This window comes from Papio anubis, chromosome 8 (assembly GCF_008728515.1).
Source record: "Papio anubis isolate 15944 chromosome 8, Panubis1.0, whole genome shotgun sequence".
In the NCBI taxonomy this organism is placed as follows: Eukaryota; Metazoa; Chordata; class Mammalia; order Primates; family Cercopithecidae; genus Papio; species Papio anubis.
The window spans coordinates 58,104,728-58,123,438 of NC_044983.1; the positions used below are offsets into that span (position 1 = coordinate 58,104,728).

Here is an 18,711-nt window from a genome sequence, read left to right on the forward strand (position 1 = left end):
ACTTGGAGTGATTAAACAAAAACTCCAAGGGGATTAAATGAAAATTATTTTGTTTCTGTCCAGGAAGCTACCCCTTGAGCAATCTAACATTTATCATAAATTCTGTTGGTGAATCTGCTATGTCAGTGACTAGCTCTATTTGAAAGAAAAAGACAGTTTCTACTTTTAAGCAGAAAAATAGGAATTACTCATCTAAATATTAATAGAAAGATGTTTAATCAGTTCATAGTCTCTTTCTACTGTGCAATACGGATTAGAAATAATTTCAAAAATGATATGGAAGGATGTAGTGTGCCATGCTAAGGTGAAATGGTTGCCCAGAAGACATCTCTTATTTGGGTTTCCTTCTCTGTATTGAGGCTTATGTGAGCTTAAATTTTTTCATGTATACTTTTCTTTAAAGCCCATCAGAGTATAAGAAAAAGTGAATGTCTATTAGCCATAATAATGAGTGAATGAATGGTTTCCTGTATGTGTTCTGTTGTAGGTCCATTAAACGAAAGCACTGAAATAAATTAGGGCTTTACTTAATGTGTATATTAATTGGCTCAAGCCTATTAACATACAAAAAGTTAATTAGCAAGTCAGGACTTGTAGTAATGTCTTAAAGGTGGTTGTAAAACTTTTGTAAAAGACTTTTTCCCCAAACCATTCTACTTCTCTAACTTGGAAAGTTTATGTAATTATGAAATCTGATCCTAAAGGATTTAGCAAAACCAGTGGTCTTTCTTACTCAATTTGTTGGCCCTGCACCTAGTCTCCAACATTTTTATAATGGTGTTTCTCCTTCATGGAACTTTAAAAGTCATTATAAGAAATTCTACTCCTTTGTTCTTCCCTTTTTAATAATTAAAAAAATCATCTGGCTGGGTTTGGTGGCTCAAGCCTGTAATCCCAGCATTTTGGGAGGCTGTGGAGGGCGGATCACAAGGTCAGGAGATCGAAACCATTCTGGTTAACACCATGACACCCCGTCTCTACTAAAAACACAAAAAATTAGCCAGGTGTGGTGGCGGGTGCCTGTAGTCCCAGCTACTTGGGAGGCTGAAGCAGGAGAATGGCGTGAACCTGGGAGGCAGAGCTTGCAGTGAGCCGAGATTGCACCACTGCACTCCAGCCTGGGTGACAGGGCGAGACGCCATCTCAAAAAAAAAAAAATCATCTATGGGATATTTTACTTCCATAATACACTTAAGTTTTTCTTGCTTCAATCAATTAAAATATACATTTGTTAAAAACCTTTATTTGCAGAGTGATTGTCTAAGCTGCCCTTTAGGATGAATCAGTAAAGGTGCAAAATCTTTTGAAGTTAAGCTAACTTCTCAATATTAACACGAAGGAAGTAGTTTAATAAGAAGGCATCTAGATTTTGACAGATTTCTAGATGCTGTCAATTTTGATTCTTCACCCTGTAATATCTTTAGAAAATTACAAATCAGTTACTTGTTAGATTTATTAAAGGTGATTTGTTACAAGACTAAATCTAACAAGCAACTGATTTGTAATTTTCTAAAGATATTACGGGGTGAAAATCAAATGGTTAACATCCTTCGTCGAGAAAGTTAACAACTCAAAATTTTGTCTATTATTATTAGTTTGATAAATTTCAAGTATACAGAAAAGTAGAGAGCAAATATCCCAAATACCTGTATGTCTTTTGCCAATTTCATTCTCTCCTGTCTTCTACATTGCAGCCTTTGGTGTTTATTTTTTCCAATAATTTCTTAGTGTTTCACTCTATAGTTATAGACTCATAAACAATATGGTATTGTTTTGCATATTGAAGCTTTATTTAAACATTAGTACATAAAATTTAAATATGTGCAGTGTAAACACCATTGTTGCTTTTTCTGTGAGCGTAGTGTTTTTGATATTTATCCATATTGATGTATGTAACGCTAGTTCATTTACTTTAACTTCTATGTTGTATTCTATATAGAAGAATGAACATTTATGTTGTTTCTAATTTTTATTCTTATAAACTCTTGCCATTTTATGCATATCATCTTGCACACATGCTACAAGAATTTCTGTAAGTTTATCGGCATGAAATTGCTAAATCATAGCATTTGTGCAGATCTTCAACTTCACTAAGTCTGGAGCTTTCAGTTTGCACTTATCCCTGCAGGACATAGACTGTATATTGTACTAATATCAATCTGTACTTTCTCACTATAATTTTTTTTTTTAATCTTTTGAGTGTGAAGTGATATCCAGTTGTTGGCTTGATTTGCATTTGAATGATTAGTGTGAGCTTGAGCATTTTTGCTTATTTGCTTTATGTATTTTTTAAAAAATATTAAGGGTAATACTGCCTCCTAAAGTAAATTTGGAAGTATTCCCCCCGCTCAAATTTTTCAAAGTTTGAGAAGAATTGATATTCGTTCATATTTAAATGTTTCGTAGAATTCAGCCCTGATGCCATCTGGTGCTGTGCTTTTCTTTGATGTAAAGTTCTAAATTACTTATTCAATCCCCTTATTCACTATTGGTCTTTTCAGGCTTTCTATCTCTTCCTAATTTAGTCTCAGTAGGTTGTATGTTTCCAGGAATTTATTGTTTTAGTTTAAGTCATCCAGTTTGTTGGAGTGTAATTCTTTATAGCAGTCTCTTGTGATTCTGTTTCTTTTATTTATTTATTTATTTATTTATTTATTTATTTATTTTTTATTAGGTATCTCACTCTGTCGCCCAGGCTGGAGCACAGTGGTGTGATTTCGGCTCACCACAACCTCTGCCTCCAGGGTTCAAGCAATTCTCATGCCTCAACCTCCTGAGTAGCTGGGATTACAGGCACACACCACCATAGTTGACTAATTTTTGTATTTTCAGTAGAGATGGGGTTTCACCATGTTGGCCGGGCTGGCCTCAAACTCCTGACCTCAAGTGATCAGCTGCTTCCGCCTCCCAAAGTGCTGGGCTTAAAGGCCTGAGCCACCACACCCAGGCACTTCTTTCTATTTCTGTGGTATGATTTAATGTCTCCTTTTTCATTTCTGAGCCTTCTTTTTTTTTCTAGTTAACCTCACTAAAGTATTGGCAATTGTCAATTTCATTTTTATTTTCAAAAAACAACTGCAGTTCATTGATCTTTTCTATTTTTCTCTAGTTTTTCTTTTTCTCTGCTGTGATCTTTATTTTTTCTTTCCTCATACCAACTTTGAATTGAATTTCTTCTTTTTCTCGTTCCTTGAGGTATAATACTTGGTTGTTTGAGATCTTTCTTCTTTTTTAATGTAGGCATTTATAGCTACAAACTGCCCTCTTTGAACTGCTTCTGTTGTAACCTGTAAGTTTTGGTGTGTAATATTTCCGCTTTTGTTTGACTCAAGATATTTTTTGATTTTCCTTTCGATTTATTTTTTGACTCTTGGGTTATTTAGGAGCATGTTGTTTCATTTCCACATATTTGTGAATTTTTCAGATTTCTTCCTGTTATTGATTCTCATTTGGATAGCATTGTGGTCAGAAAAGATATTTGATATTTTTTCAGTCTTCTTAAATTTGTTAAGACAAGTTTTATATCCTAACATATGATTTATCCTGGAGAATATTTCCAGTGTGCCTCAGAACAATGTGTATTCTGCTGCTATTGAATGGAATGTTCTGTGTGTATCCGTTAGCATTGCCATAATAACAAATAATGCTAGCTTACCACCCTCATACCAAAGCCAGACAAAGAAAGTATAAGAAAAAAAAAAAATAGACTGATGTCCCTGATGAACATAGATGCAAAAGTTCTCAACAAAATACTAGCAAACCAAATTCAAAAGCACATTAAAAACACCATACACCATAATCAAATGTGATTTATTTTGGGGAAGCAAGGATGGTTCAATATGTGCAAATCAACAAACAGTATTCATTACATTAATAGAACAAAGGACAAAACCCAAATAAACATATCAATAGATGCAGAAAAATGTTATAACAAAATTCAACATTCATTTATCATAAAAACTCTTAACAAATTAGATATGATTTAATATGTAAGGACTGCACCTGAACAAAATAAAGGTGCAATCATGTATGTGATAAGCCTACAGCTAATATTTATGCTCAATGATGAAAAACTGAAAGTTTTCTTTTTAAGATTATGCATGAAGCAAGGATACCCCCTCTCAACACTACTATTTGGTATAATAACTGGAAGTCCTAATCAGAGCAATTAGGCAAGAGAAAGAAATAAAAGAGCTCCAAATTGGAAAGAAAGAAGTTAAATTGTCCCTGTTTGCAAATGGCACAATCTTATATATTGAAAATCCTACAGACTCCGTAAAAAAATACCAACTTTGAGAACTAGTAAATGAATTCAGTAAAGTTATAGGATATGAAGTCAGCATACAAAAGTCAGTAGTGTCTCTATATACTAATGAGGAACTATCAGAAGAAGAAATTAAGAAAACAATCCCATTAAAAATAACTATAAAAAATAAAATACTTAAGAATAAATTTAACCAAGGAGGTAAAAGACCTGTACGCTGAAAGCTCAGTAACACTATGAAAGAACTTGATGACATAAATAAATGGAAAGATATCTTATATCCATACATTGGAAGAACTAATATTTTTAAAATGTTCATACTCCCCAAGGATATCTACAAATTTACTATAATTATTGTCAAAATCCCAATGATATTCTGTACATAAATAGAAAGAGCACTCCTAAAATTCATATGGAGCCACAAAATACCCAAAAGACAAAAAGAACAAAGTTTGAAATAGCACCGTACTTGATCTCAAAATCTACTATGAAGCTGTAGTAATCCAAAAAGATTGGTACTTCACAATAACATATACAAGAGTAGACAGAATAGAGGGCCAAGAAATAAATTCATGCATTTACAGTCAACTGATTTTTGACAAATGTGTTAAGAACACACACAGAAAGGATTGTATTTTTAATAAATGGTGTTGGAACATCTCGATATCCACATGCATGTGAAAGTTGTCAGAGGCAAAATGAAGGCACTGGTGTTAAAAAACACCACAAATACAGCTGGGGAAGGGCATGAAGTGGGGCTTCTCAGGAACAAATGCCTGATAACAAGAACTGTCATAAAAGATTCTGCAAAAAATACCTTGTGCAAAAGCCATCGCAACCTTACACACACGCGCGCGTGCACACACACACACACACAAGTCTTGTGGACATCTGCCTGTCATCTAGTTGTCCAAACTGAGACTGGTGTCATATTTGTTATTAATCCTTGTAGTCAAGGACAATTATCTCAAAACTATTATTTAATTATTCTCATTTTTTCTTTAAAAACTTTTTCATGGTTTTTTTTTTTTTGACTTCCCTGAATACGCACGTGGTTTACTGTGGCATATGTATTCCCATTGCAATGGCTATTCTAGGAAGAATGTTGTTTTCTTTTAAAGAGTCTCCTTTGCAGTATGTTATTTATTGACAAAATGATGTCAGAAGTTAAACCAAAGTGAGCTCACCTAGGTTGAATAGGTGGCTCCTGGAATCATGTAAGGTAGCAATTGAGCCCTTTGCACTCTTCATTTCCATGAGTCACTTTTTCTGTGCTGGTAAATCTCCTCTCAGATTCTTGGACTCTCTCCTTTGGTGAGTTCTTTTTAACTTTATTCAAGATCTGATTTGGCTATAAATAAGACTGCCCTAAATAAAGGACCTTGTATCCCTCTTAGGACTACAGAAGTTTTGTCTGTTGTTATTTTTGTGGCAAGCCCTTTCTGGTATAAAGACAAATGTCCTTCTGGTTGAGTACTCTAGTTTAACAGAATTTACATTCTGTCTATGAGGTATGTCTTTTTTGGTGAATTCACTTTTGATTCTGCATAACTGGTTTAAATTTTTTTTTTTTTTTTTTGGTCTGCATACCTGGTTAAAATGTTTGTGAGTATTCTGATTTTGTTTTCATTTTGGTTATGCATGTCTGTAAATGATTTGACTCCTTTTTCCTCTGCTTGTTTCTGAACATTTCCAAGAGCAAAAATAAACATTCTAAATGGTGGATATTGAATGGCCAACAGAGCAGTCACGCTACCATCTACAATACCCGTTGAAACTACTGACATTCCCTGAGAGAATTTATAGGAATGTCTTTGCTCTTGAGAGAATAATAAGAAATGGAATGGGATTCTTAAATATTAAGGCATGCTGAAACTTTCTGTGACTCCTGATGGCTACATAGATTTTCCTCATGCGTGTTTTCAAATCCATAACCATCAGGGGGATTATTTGAACTCCCCAAGTCTGGTTGTTGCTGTTGTTGTTGTTGTTGTTGTTGTTTTCAGAGATAATTTAGAAAATTGTAACTATACAGTTAACAGAGCCTTCCAGGTTCTGTCTATCTCACTATTTCTTTGCCTGCCTACTTTGAATCTGCTGATGTTTCTGCAGGTATTGAGATAAACTTACTGCTTATGGCATTCCAGCCAAGATAGAAAAAAAAAAAGTCTTAAAGAACTTTCAAATTAATGCTTTACAAATTACAGTAGTTCCATGGCAACCAACACCTAGATTTCTTTTTGAGATGTTAATTTTGATTTGCCTAACAATTTCTTAGTGTGATGAAGCAGTTAGTTGAAGAGTTGATATTTTAAAATAAAAGAGCTACATAAATGTTTATAACAGTTACCTAATCAACTGTGTCAAAATCTTGAACTCAGAGAAATAGTATAAGGTATCTCTGTCAACATTAAAATTGCTGTATCTGTGACACAAGGTCCAGAAATTGCTGAAGAAAAAATAATAACTTAAAAAAATGTATAATGTCTTCATGGCCACATTGACTGCAAACCAGACCAACAAACAAAAGAATAATCTGTTAGTAGTTCAAGGATGCTTGGACAGTTTGTTTTTCTTATATGATTCAGCCAATCCTACCCGAAACGTAAACATTTAAAAATGTAACCCCTTAAACTTGTTTGAAGCTAAAAAAAAAAAAGAAAAAAAAAGGGAGGGGGGTACAAAAGATGAAAAGCATTAAAAAATCAAACTGCTGTGGAAATTGCACACACACATATATATACACATCTGTGTACACACACATACACACACACACGATCATATATGTATTCCTCAAGTAATTTCTACTGAAGTACCTTGACCATGTTTATTTTCATAACTTGGCTTTTATAAAAGGAAAAATATCTTTTTACTAGTAATTGGCCTAGTATCTGTTCAATATTGTTAAGGATTTTTTTTACCAAGAATGAAACAGCTAGCACTAACTATTGTATTACAATTGTAAAACATTTTTATTAAATTTTTAAAATTGTAAAACATTATGTACATCTGAACTATGGGCAAGAATGTGGTGTTAGAATATCATTTTCTATGACTGAACTTGGAGCAGACCCAGAAGAAAAGGGGCAGGAATTCTACAACGTCCAGCCACCTTAGACGCGGAATTGCTTCTTTTGAAATTTAAAACCAATGAGAGTAGATGCACCAATCAAGTCTATTGGGCCTTCAGTTGTAAATGTGTTTCATTTTAAGACTGTCTGTAGTAAATCTTAGAGAACATTTTTAAACATAAGCACATAAACGTGGTATATAGTGAGTCATAGCGTAACTTAACTTACCCTTCTGTTGCTTTATTTTATTAATGATTACTGGGTTGATGTCTTGCCATGTCATCTTATCCTCAACGCCTGTCAAAATTATGCTCCTGTTTTCTGCTTAATACCCCTGCAAAGCCAAATTCAGACAACATATTTTGTTGTTGTTTTAAAGGCAGCCTGTTTTCTTATCTCTCTCTCTCCATCTTTTCACTTTCCTTAGTCTATCTTTTTGTACACAATTTTTTTTTCTTAATCCTTTCAAGAACCATCTACATAGATTATGTTTAGGTGTTTTTGGAATGCAATGAAGTTAGTTTTTACATGCATAGTATGAACTTTTTAAACCTTCTTGATTAAAAGACTTAGTTCCATTGTAAAAATTGTGATTCTACTTCAGTTACTGTTTCTTCCTCTGAGACAATCCACTGGTTACCTGTTTTCTACCCTCCAGACTTATGGTCCCCTTGTTTCACTGTCTTTAGCTTTTCTACTGAATTCTGGGAGAACTTTCCCCGTATCAAGTTCCTTGATTTTATGTTCTGCAATATAAATTCTGCAATGTAAATTTTTGCCTTTCAATATGGATTTTAATTCTGAATTTCTGTTTTGTAATAATTTCATTTAATAAACTTGAATTCATTCTTTATTTCACATATCTCCATTTATTTACACTTTAACATAATTATTTAATACACTAATAAATAATTTATACTTAATACACCTTAATTCATTCTTTATTTCACATACCCGCATTTTATTGTATGTTGCTGTTTTTAGTTTCAGACTATTCTGCTTTCTGTGAACAGCAAGAATGCTAAGGAAGTTTCTAAAACTTCCTTTCAATTCCCATGGTAAATTATTTTCAGTGTTCAGCCCCGCCTTTATTTCTTTTTTTTTTTTTTGTATTTTTTATTTATTATTATTATACTTTAAGTTCTAGGGTATATGTGTACAACATGCAGGTTTGTTACATATGTATACATGTGCCATGTTGGTGTGCTCCACCCGTTAACTCGTCATTTACATTAGGTATATCTCCTAATGCTATCCCTCCCATCTCCCCCAACCCTACGACAGGCCCTGGTGTGTGATGTTCCCCTTCCTGTGTCCAAGTGTTTTAATTGTTCAATTCCCACCTATGAGTGAGAACATGCGGTGTTTAGTTTTTAGAGACAAGGCTCCATTTACCTTCTTTGCCAAAGGATTATCAAAATGCCATTCCTTTTCTGTTTTGCTTTTTTTCTATTTTCTATATTTGATGATAGAAACCTGTATCAGAAATATATCTTAGTCCTGGTTTAAACAATCAAAACATAGTGGTTTTAATTCTGATTAGACATTGTGAGATAGAGAAAGCCAAACAGATTAACTTGGAGATCTGTCAGATTTTAACAAGATATTTATAAAGACTGCAGATAAACATGAATCTTTTGCCTTTATGTATAGCGCATTTACTTAAAAAAAGAACAAAAATTGTTTTAGGTCACATACACATATTCTTTAAGTAATATTTAGTGTTTAGGTATATAATGAAGATTATTAATCTTCAGTCTTATTTCTCTAAGAAGACTTAAAATGTCATAAATAGATGCAACTTGTTTCTCTTAATTTTGTAAGATGAGTAAAAAGTTAAGTCATTATTTTCTCTGAATTTTGGTACTGATATATTTCCTTTTCATGTTTCTAAGAAAATATATGGTATTCTTGAATGAGGAGAAAACTGTCAGCTAAGTGAATACCTTTAGACATTTATTCATTTATCTGGTTGTGGAAATTCACATCACATATTTTGTGTCATAATTAAGTAATTGAAACAATAGATGTTATTTAACTACAGGTATACTTCCTTATAGTTTTGATAGCTATAATTTAAATTTTATATACTTGTTTATATGCCAAATTCATTCTAAAATTGTATTTCAATTCATTTTTATTTTATGTTTCCTTGTTGTTTTATGAAGATAGCAACCAATTAGAATCTCATAAAATCAAAACTTTATGAAGTATTTACAAAAGACATAAAGGCACAGATAGACCACTTTTTATAATAGTCTCTATCAAGTATAAGCTATAGTTCATATTTTATTAAATTCAAGTTACATAAAGACATTTTTAAAGCAGTAGCTAGGGTTACTTTGATCATGGCACAATGACAAAATTTTCAATAGCAAGGGGACTCTGAAAGGAAATCTACTTCCATCTCTTCTCTGTGAAAGGAGCAAGTCCCACATGCTTGCCTAGACATAAAGGCAAAAACAAACATCTTTTCATTTAACAGGGCATGATTTTCTTAAAATTGTGTAATAACAGGTTCAAACATGTTCCATTATCAGAAACATGTGCACTTATTTGAAGAAATACAACTTTTAAATGTGGAAGTGATGGTAACATTTGAAAGAAGTGTGTACCTTCAAGTTTACAATAACAGGAGAATGCCATAAAAACAATTACCAGAAGGTTTTTTTTTAAATCCAGAGTAAAGATAAATGTAATCCACATGCCAGAAGCTCTAAAAGGAAACATAGGTTAACTGTGATCTGCAAATGGAAAGTTTGAACACATAATTGTAAATGAAGGAAAAAAGGACACATAAAAATGTGGTTTTGTAACTCAAATATTCTTCAATTTTGGAATGGATAGAGAATGATACGTCTACATAATGAAATACTATTCATCAAAATACAGGAATGAACTTCTGATATTGAGAGCAAAATTGATGCATCCCAAAGGCATGTGCTAAGTAACAGAAGCTAGACCCAAAAGACTACATAGTGTATGATTCCTTTTATATGCTACTCTGGAAAGTCAAAACTATAGGAAAAGTGCTTGTCAGGAATTAATGAGGAGGGACTGACTGCAAAGAAGCACAGAGAAATTTGTGAAATTAATGGAAATATTCCTTACCTTGATTGTGGTAGAGGTAATTGGACTGTATGCATTTATTACAACTTGCAAAACTATCCACTAAAATGAGTGAATTTTACTGTTATGTTAATTATATCTTAATTTTTTAATGGAAAATATGTCTTCAAAGGGAATTCAAAATAACAAAAGGGCAGTACAAAAATGAAAAGAGTATACTAATACGTTATATTTGTAATCTGGGTGTAAAAACAAATATTGAATTAAGAGTGTTTATGTGTGTGCCTGTGAGTAATCATATCAACAATTGTTCCTAATAAATTAGATTGAGAATATTGAGTAAATGCTGGGACTTCAATTTCCTTCCAATTTTAGTTCATCTAAACCCTAGAAAGATAAATTTATGAGACCTAAAATATAGTTGTATGAAAAATATGAGAAACTGGGAGTAGACTGCTCACATGAGGCTTCCATGAGGGAAAGCTGATTGAGTATTGATAGGATTTGGTTTTGATATGACCAGTCAGGACATTCTGGTGGAATTTCTGATAAGTGAAAATATAGGCTCTACCTCTTGGAAACTGCTAAACTAAAGTTGAATTCTCATCTATACTGTAGTGCCGCCAGTGTTTGTCTCCAAAGTATTTGCCTTCCCAAAGTGGTTTAGCTGCAGTTTAATTTGAGTACAAATGAAAATTTTTAGATGAATATGTACAACTCATGGTGCTATACTGCTCTTTATTTATCCCTAAGGAACTGTTGGAACCTATTAGACTTAAGAAATTACTGCTATAGTTTTTGGCACCAGAAAAAAATACTGTGTCTTCTAAAATTGAAAGGGAGAATTTATGTGTTTTCTTTCTTTGACTCCCATTTTTGTGCATGTATTATTTTTTCTCACAAATCTTTCAATAAACAGGCAAAAAAATGTACCTTTATGTAAGTTTCAAGTGACTATTGGGATTCTAAGTACTTAAATATTTTGTTAGTGATGTGTGACTTAAAAGTCCCCTTGAATGTAAGTCCACTGAATAATTCCGGAGATTGGCTAAACTGTAGTAGAGTATTTTATATAATTTTTATCTTTCCTTAGATTATTTACCTTCACTTTATTTACAATTAAGAAAATCAAAATTGCGGAAAAGCTGATACAGAATACAAAGCTAACCATGACCTCTTGCTTTATCTCTGCCTTTATTTCTTTCACATTTTGTTTTTAAAATAAACCACTTAACAGTTCCTTCTCTCTCTTTTTGCAGGCATTTTAAAAAATTATATTTTCTATTGTTGGTTTTCCTTTAGAAAAGAAAGAACATTCTTACACCTACCAGTAGGACAAGCAAATTCTGCAAAACAACTTTGCAAAACATTTTTAACAATTGCTGAATTTGTATATTTCCTTTGACTCAGGATGTCTACTTCTAGAAAATTAACTTGAGAAAATAGTCTTGGGTTATTCAAAAATATCACCAGAAAGAGAGGCATTATGAAGCTATTCGAGGTAGTTAAGTGCCAGGATCTGTGTAAAGTGCTACATTTCATCCCAAATATTATCCCTTTTTGGTTCGGATAAATAGAGGTTACTCTAAAGGACTGCCAAATTTTAGACACATTTCTTAAAATAAAAAATATTTTATGTTGATAACTCTACCATCAAATGAATAAAATATGTGTTTTAAAGTCTTCCTGGACAGGTTTTCTTTTAAGATTTCTAGACTGAAATTCTACTAACTTTATTCGAAATAGCTGTATGATTTCATAATTGTTAAGAGTTCTTAGAGAAAATATGAGAAATCTTGACTGTCTACCAATATTTTCGGATACCTTTATTCTCACCAAGTGAGGAGAGATTATACTGATCTGTTTTGCTCTTATGCCTTATTTATACTCTGCCAGTTTGGAAATTTAGAACACTTCCAAACCAAGGTTTTTTGGAGACGTTATTTCAGATTTACAGTTTAGGTCCCATGAAAGACCTTTATAGTTGAAATAATGGATCATTTGATGTAAGGTTGCAAGGCAAGCAAAGCAAGTCAAACACTTAAACGAAGATTAAAGTTACACATCTATTGCACTGAAGAAAATGAGTTGCCATTAATTGCAGCAGTCCATCAACAAATGTACTTTCTTATCACAAAGGTGTGCACTGTCACTTCAATAAGTTGTAGACTGAATCCCAATACCCTCTGTAGAAATTATACTTCTTGGCCAGGCGCGGTGGCCCATGTCTGTAATCCTAGCACTTTGGGTGGCTGAGGCAGGCTGAGCTCAGGAGTTTGAGACCAACCTAGGCAACATGGTGAAACCCCGTCTCTACTAAAATATAAAAAATCAGCCTGGCGTGGTGGTGGGCGCCTGTAGTCCTAGCAACTTGGGAGGCTGAGGCAGAAGAATCACTTGAACCTGGGAGGCAGAGGTTGCAGTAAGCCAAGATTGCACCACTGCACTCCAGCCTGGGTGACAGAGCAAGACTCCATCTCCAAAAAAAAAAAAAAAGAAAAGAAAAAAAAGAGAAAAGAAAAAGAAAGAAATTATATTTCTTGACCTCGGAAAGACAATTAAAATACAGTTCTTAAAATGAGAAGGGTTTGTGGCCATCTCGGGAGTTAAGTCATGTTTAGCTAGTGCTATTCACTCAAAATTCCATTTAAAGTATTTTCATTACTAGACTGTAGTAGAACTTCTGCAAAGACTAAGAATATTCATAACTACTGGCAATTGCAGCCTAACTCTAGTTAGCATAAATTGGCAAATGAAGTTCAAATTATGTGTTGGCTTCTGCAGGAGTGATGCAGTACATCAGTTTCCTGAGAATTCAGGAGTCCAGGCTAAGGAAGATGGTTTGTCAGCTTTAATCAAAATAAGAAGCATTTTCCCTCCTAAGAAGGTTGCTTCTAGGTTTCAACTGTGAGTGCGAACCATGAAATGAGAGCTTCTTGGTGGCAAATTGCACATTGATACAGTCGATTTTCATGGTTTACTTAATAGCTTCACATTGTTTAACTATTAAAGGAAATCTTGGCAAATTAAACAATTCTAGCAGGGTTAGGGGAGGACTGAAGGATTGAAGTAAATCTGGCAAAGCCCAAATCAATAGAAATTCAAACAAATGTGTGTTAAAATTGGCTATGTTAACTAAACATTAGTCTGTAATGTTATAGCATATTATCTACCTAGTCCATTTATTTGGAACAAAGTGGATCTTTTGAACATATGATATTGAACTTGGGAAAAGATAACCACAACTAAATCCCATATGCACATAAAAAGAGCTGTACAATTTTGTGGCAACATTTGCACAATTTTTGCTTCTTTCTTTGTGTGTTGTTAATCTTTAATTATTTTATTTTCAGGACTTCTTATGTGTGTCAATGCTCTGTTCCCCTACACCAAATTAAATAATCCACACTACTTTAATGAAGATACATTATTTGAAACAAATTGATTATTCTCAATATTGAATTCAAAGTCAACCTTATACATTTTGAATTAACCAGATCAGCTTTTTTACTCACCAGCTGCTGGATCATACGCATGCCATTTAAACTCAGACATTTGAATCGGTCACCTATTAATGGGACAGATGTCATCAGGCCTATGTTCTTCACATAGTGTGAAGATCAATTGTATAAGGTCCATGAACACTATGAAGTACAATTCAAATGCTGTATATCAATATTGATAAGCACTGCAGGTTTTTCCTTTGAAAACATGTCTGAAACCCACTGATAGCACACCCTGGAAATGAATAAATCTGAACCACAGGCCATGACAATCATTCAAGGTCGTGTGCTGGAGGGAGAGCTCAGACCTGAGAGTCAGACAGATCTGATTTAGACATAGTTTGGGCTACTTAGTATCCATGAGCCCACATTTTATATATTTAGCCATTCTGAACTTCAATTGATTTTTTGATTCATAAGAGTAAACACTAGTATTATATTTAGGACTGTCAAATGTTAATTCTACTATCTAAGTTACCAATCAGAGAGACAGAAGATGACATTTCATAAGGTGCATTCATATGCTCAGAACACACCCTACTGCCTGGACAGATTATATGGGATATAAGAAAACCAGTTACAGAAAGACTCTTTAATGATATTAAAATGCTTAATTTACATGTACTCCTAAAATTCTAATTGAACATATGTTTAACAAGAAATTCTCAGGATTCGTTTTTGACAAAACTTCAGTCCACAGACCTTGATGCTGCTGTTCTGAGTCATTTGTTTGCAGCAGTTTCAACCTGTTCTTTCCTTTATATTCTACTTGCTTTTGTTCACTTAAGGAGTTCTTACTTGGAGTTCTTAACTTTCTGTCAGGCACTATGTTAGGTGCTGGGAAGACAAAGAGAAGAAGAGACACAATCTCTCTCCTAATGATGCTCATTTGCAGTCACTAATGAAAATTGTTCCAATAAAATGTAAAATGTTGAACTGCAATTGGTATTAGGAGTGAGGAGCACTATGCTGGGCTATGAGAACTTTCCTCCCCCAGAGAGTTCCCCCAGACACAGGGAGCTTCTCTGACTTATTCCTGAATGTATGTGCTTTATGTTTGCAGATCCTTCATGCATGGGAAACACTGTGGTGTATGAATGGAATTTTAATGACTAACACCTAACATGGAATTTAAAAAATGTTACTCTCTGCAGAAAGACTTTCCCTGATGACCTAAATGCTCTAGCTTCTTTCCTTGCCTTAATCCTGAACTTAATTCTTTTCATGAAATGGGCCCAGGCCTTACTTGTACATCTCCATCTATTCTGACACCAGCTTATCATCTAAATGCTGTCTCTAGTCTGCTAGTGTTTTCAAGAACTAAAATTCTCACCTTTGAAAAACAGATTTTCTGTGATAGGGACTCCCAAGTGAGTCCTTCTTAGTCCACAGGTGCTTGCACCTGTCTGGGACCACTCTGTATCTTGGCCTGTCTACCTTGCTGTCTGTGACATAGTACCATTTTCTCTAGGTACTTATCTCAGTTGCAACTCAAGTTTCCTAATATAAAGCTGTAATAACTGTCTCTCAATCTTCTATATCCAAATGTCCAGCCAAGGGATCATATCATGGGGATTAAAAATGCAAATATGTTTACACTCTATTGTTTAGGTAAATCGGAGTTGTTTAGGCCATTGTAGGATCATTTAGTAAATATAAAAAAAACTTTTCTCTAGATATTGGTAAATTTACATATAATCATATTCTCTTATCTAGAATCAATCCTCTGTGGAAGATAATTAAGTCACAATAGATACTTTTATACTGACTTTATATATATTTTGATTTTTCTATATAAAACAAAAAATAACCCCTGTAGGAAGACTTACATTGTATGCAGATAAAGCATTCTAAACTTTTTTTCATGAAGTTTAAGAAGTTCAATGAAAAACTTTAGTACATAAACATTAAGTTTTGATGAGAAGGTTAATGTAATGGAAAATTAACAATAGACTAAAAGCACATTTTACTGCCTAATTCGCATTTAATTAGAACTGGGTTTTCATTTCTGCTATGAAAAAAAATGTTGATTGCTGAAAAATATGCCTCTTCTTTTAAACAAATTCTTCCCTCTTTGTTTCTTTGTATTTCCTATACACACAGAGAGATGCATAATTTCATATACATAAACACAGCTTTTTCCTCCAGTCTTTATTCTTTACTATTTTCTTCTCTACCCTTGAAAGTCAAGCTTATCCTTTAGGTTTAGAATGTACTGTTTGACTAGATGGTACTTTTGATATAGATACATACACACACATATACATATGTATATTAGAACAAGGAAATTGGGTGGTGTTTAGCCACATAAAGGCACATCTTTTCCCAAAGCCTGCCCCATAGTAGGTAAAATGGCCAGTTTTCTAAATAGTTTCATTGAATAGACTCACTCCAGTCTAGGACTCTGATAGATGGAGTGGAGAGACTTTGATCTGCAGACAAGACTAGAACTCAGTTCTCCTAACTACTAGCTTAATGTTCTTTCCAATACATGATAATTGGTTAATATCAGTGACTGTATAACACTCAATGAGTTCTTCCCTAGGCATGAATATCTTCTTAATATTTTTACCAATCTGCATGTATAGGCTACTTTTTCCTTTTTCTAACTTCTGGTTAAATTCTCTTATTTATTAAGAGCTTATTTAGGCTCTTAAAATGATTAAAGTCTTATTCTTCTTTTAAATGGTTTGACTCTCAGAACCATTTTGAGTGTAAGAGTAAAGGTGAGGTTTCAGTCGTTTTCAAGTATATGAATAGCATTAATGCACTAACACATTGTTATTGCCTTCATGGGGTAGAAAATACAAAATAATGGGCTTTAAGTGTAGCATGGTGATATGGTTTAGATTTCTGTCCCCAACCAAATTTCATCTTTAATTATAATCCCGTAATTCCCACAAGTTGTGGGAAGGACCTGGTGGGAGGTTATTAAAACATGGGGGTGGTTCCCCCCATGCTGTTCTCATGATACTGAGTGAGTTCTCATGAGATCTGACGGTTTTGTGAGTCTGGCATTTCCCCTGCTTGCACTCCTTCTCTCTCCTGCCACCCTGTGGAGAGGTGCTTTCCACCATGATTATAAGTTTCTTGAGGCCTTCCCAGCTATGTAGAAATATGAGTCAATTAAACCTCTTTTCTTTATAAATTACCCTGTTCTGGGTATTGCTTCATAGCAATGTGAGAATGGACTAATACAACAAATTGATACCAGAGATGGGGTTTTGCTATAAAGATACTCAAAATGTGAAAGTGACTTTGGAACTGAGTAACAGGCAGAGGTTGAAACAGTCTAGAGGGCTCAGAAGAAGACAAGAAAATGTGGAAAAGTTGGGAACATTTTAGACACTTGTTGAATTTCTTTGACCAAAATGCTGACAGTGATATGAAAAATGAAATCCAGGCTGGGGTGGTCTCAGACGGAGATGAGGAACTTGTTGGGAACTGGAGTAAAGGTCACTCTTGCTATGCAAAGAGACTGGCAGCATTTTGCCTCTTCCCTAGAGCTCTGTGGAACTTTGAACTCGAGAGAGATGATTTAGCACATCTGACAGAAGAAATTTCTAAGCAGCAAAGCATTCAAGAGGTGACAGATCATAAAAGTTTGAAAAATTTTCAGCCTAACAATGCAGTAGAAAAGACAAATTCAATTCAAGCCAGCTGCAGAAATTTGCATAAGTAATAAGGAGCCAAATGCTAATACCAAAAAAGGGGAAAATGTTTCTAGAGCATGTCAGAGAGCTTTGCAGCATTACTTCCCATCACAGGCCTGGAGGCCTAGGAGGGAAAAGTGATTTCCTGGGCCAGATCCAGGGCACCCCTGCTGTGTGCAGTCCTGGGACTTAGTGCCCTGTGTCCCAGCATAGGCTAAAAGGGGCCAAGGTACAGCTCAGGCTATTGCTTCAGGGAGTACAAGCCCCAATCCTTGACAGCTTTCATGTGGTGTTGGTCCTGTGGTGCACACAAGACAAGAATTGAGGTTGGGGTACCTCCACCTAGATTTCAGAGGATGTATGGAAATGTGTGAATATCCAGGCAGAAGTCTGCTGCAGGGATGGAGTCCTCATGGAAAACCTCTGCTAGTGCAGTACAGATGGGAAATGTGGGTTCAGAGCCCCCACACAAAGTTCCCACTAGGGCACTACACAGTGGAACTCTGAGAAGAGGGCCATCATCCTCCAGAGCCCAGAATGGTAGATCTACCAACAGTTTTCACCTTGTGCCTGGAAAATCCCCAGACACTCAATGCCAGCCTGTGAAAGCAGCCTGGAGGGGGGCTGTACCACACAAAGCCACAGGGGTGGAGCTGCCCAAGGCTGTGGGAACCTATCTCTTGCATCAGTGTGACATGGATGTGAGACATGGAGTCAAAGGAGATAAGTTTGGAAATTTAAGGTTTAATGACTGCCCTGTTGGAGTTTGGACTTACTTGGGGCCTGTAGCCCCTTTGTTTTATCCAATTTCTCCCATTTGTAGTGGGTGTATTTATCCAATACCTGTACCCCCATTGTATCTAGGAAGTAACTAACTTGCTTTTGATTTTACAGGCTCATAGGCAGAAGAGACTTGCCTTGTCTCAGATGAGACTTTGGACTTGGACTTTTGAGTTAATACTGGAATGAGTTAAGACTTTTGGGGACTGTGGAAAGGACATGATTTTGTTTTGAAATGTGAGGACATGAGATTTGGGAGGGGCCAGGGGTGGAATTATATGGTTTGGCTTAGTGTGTCCCCACTCATCTCATCTTGAATTGTAAATCCATAATCCCCATGTGTTGTGGGAAGGACCCCATGAGAGGTAATT

General features: G+C 34.7%; 1 protein-coding gene across 4 annotated transcripts in view; it reads left to right on the plus strand.

Moving 5' to 3' along the window:
- Positions 1–18,711, plus strand: part of NKAIN3 (sodium/potassium transporting ATPase interacting 3) — a 705,418-nt gene that overhangs the window by 96,893 nt on the left and 589,814 nt on the right. Inside the window, exon 1 of one of the 4 annotated variants that reach the window (XM_021942372.2) lies at positions 5,296–5,578. The exons of the other annotated variants lie outside the window; for them this stretch is intronic. The gene's annotated coding sequence lies outside the window, so the exon portion shown is untranslated. Of the gene's footprint in view, positions 1–5,295; positions 5,579–18,711 lie in introns of those variants that run through there. 4 annotated transcript variants of the gene reach the window in all.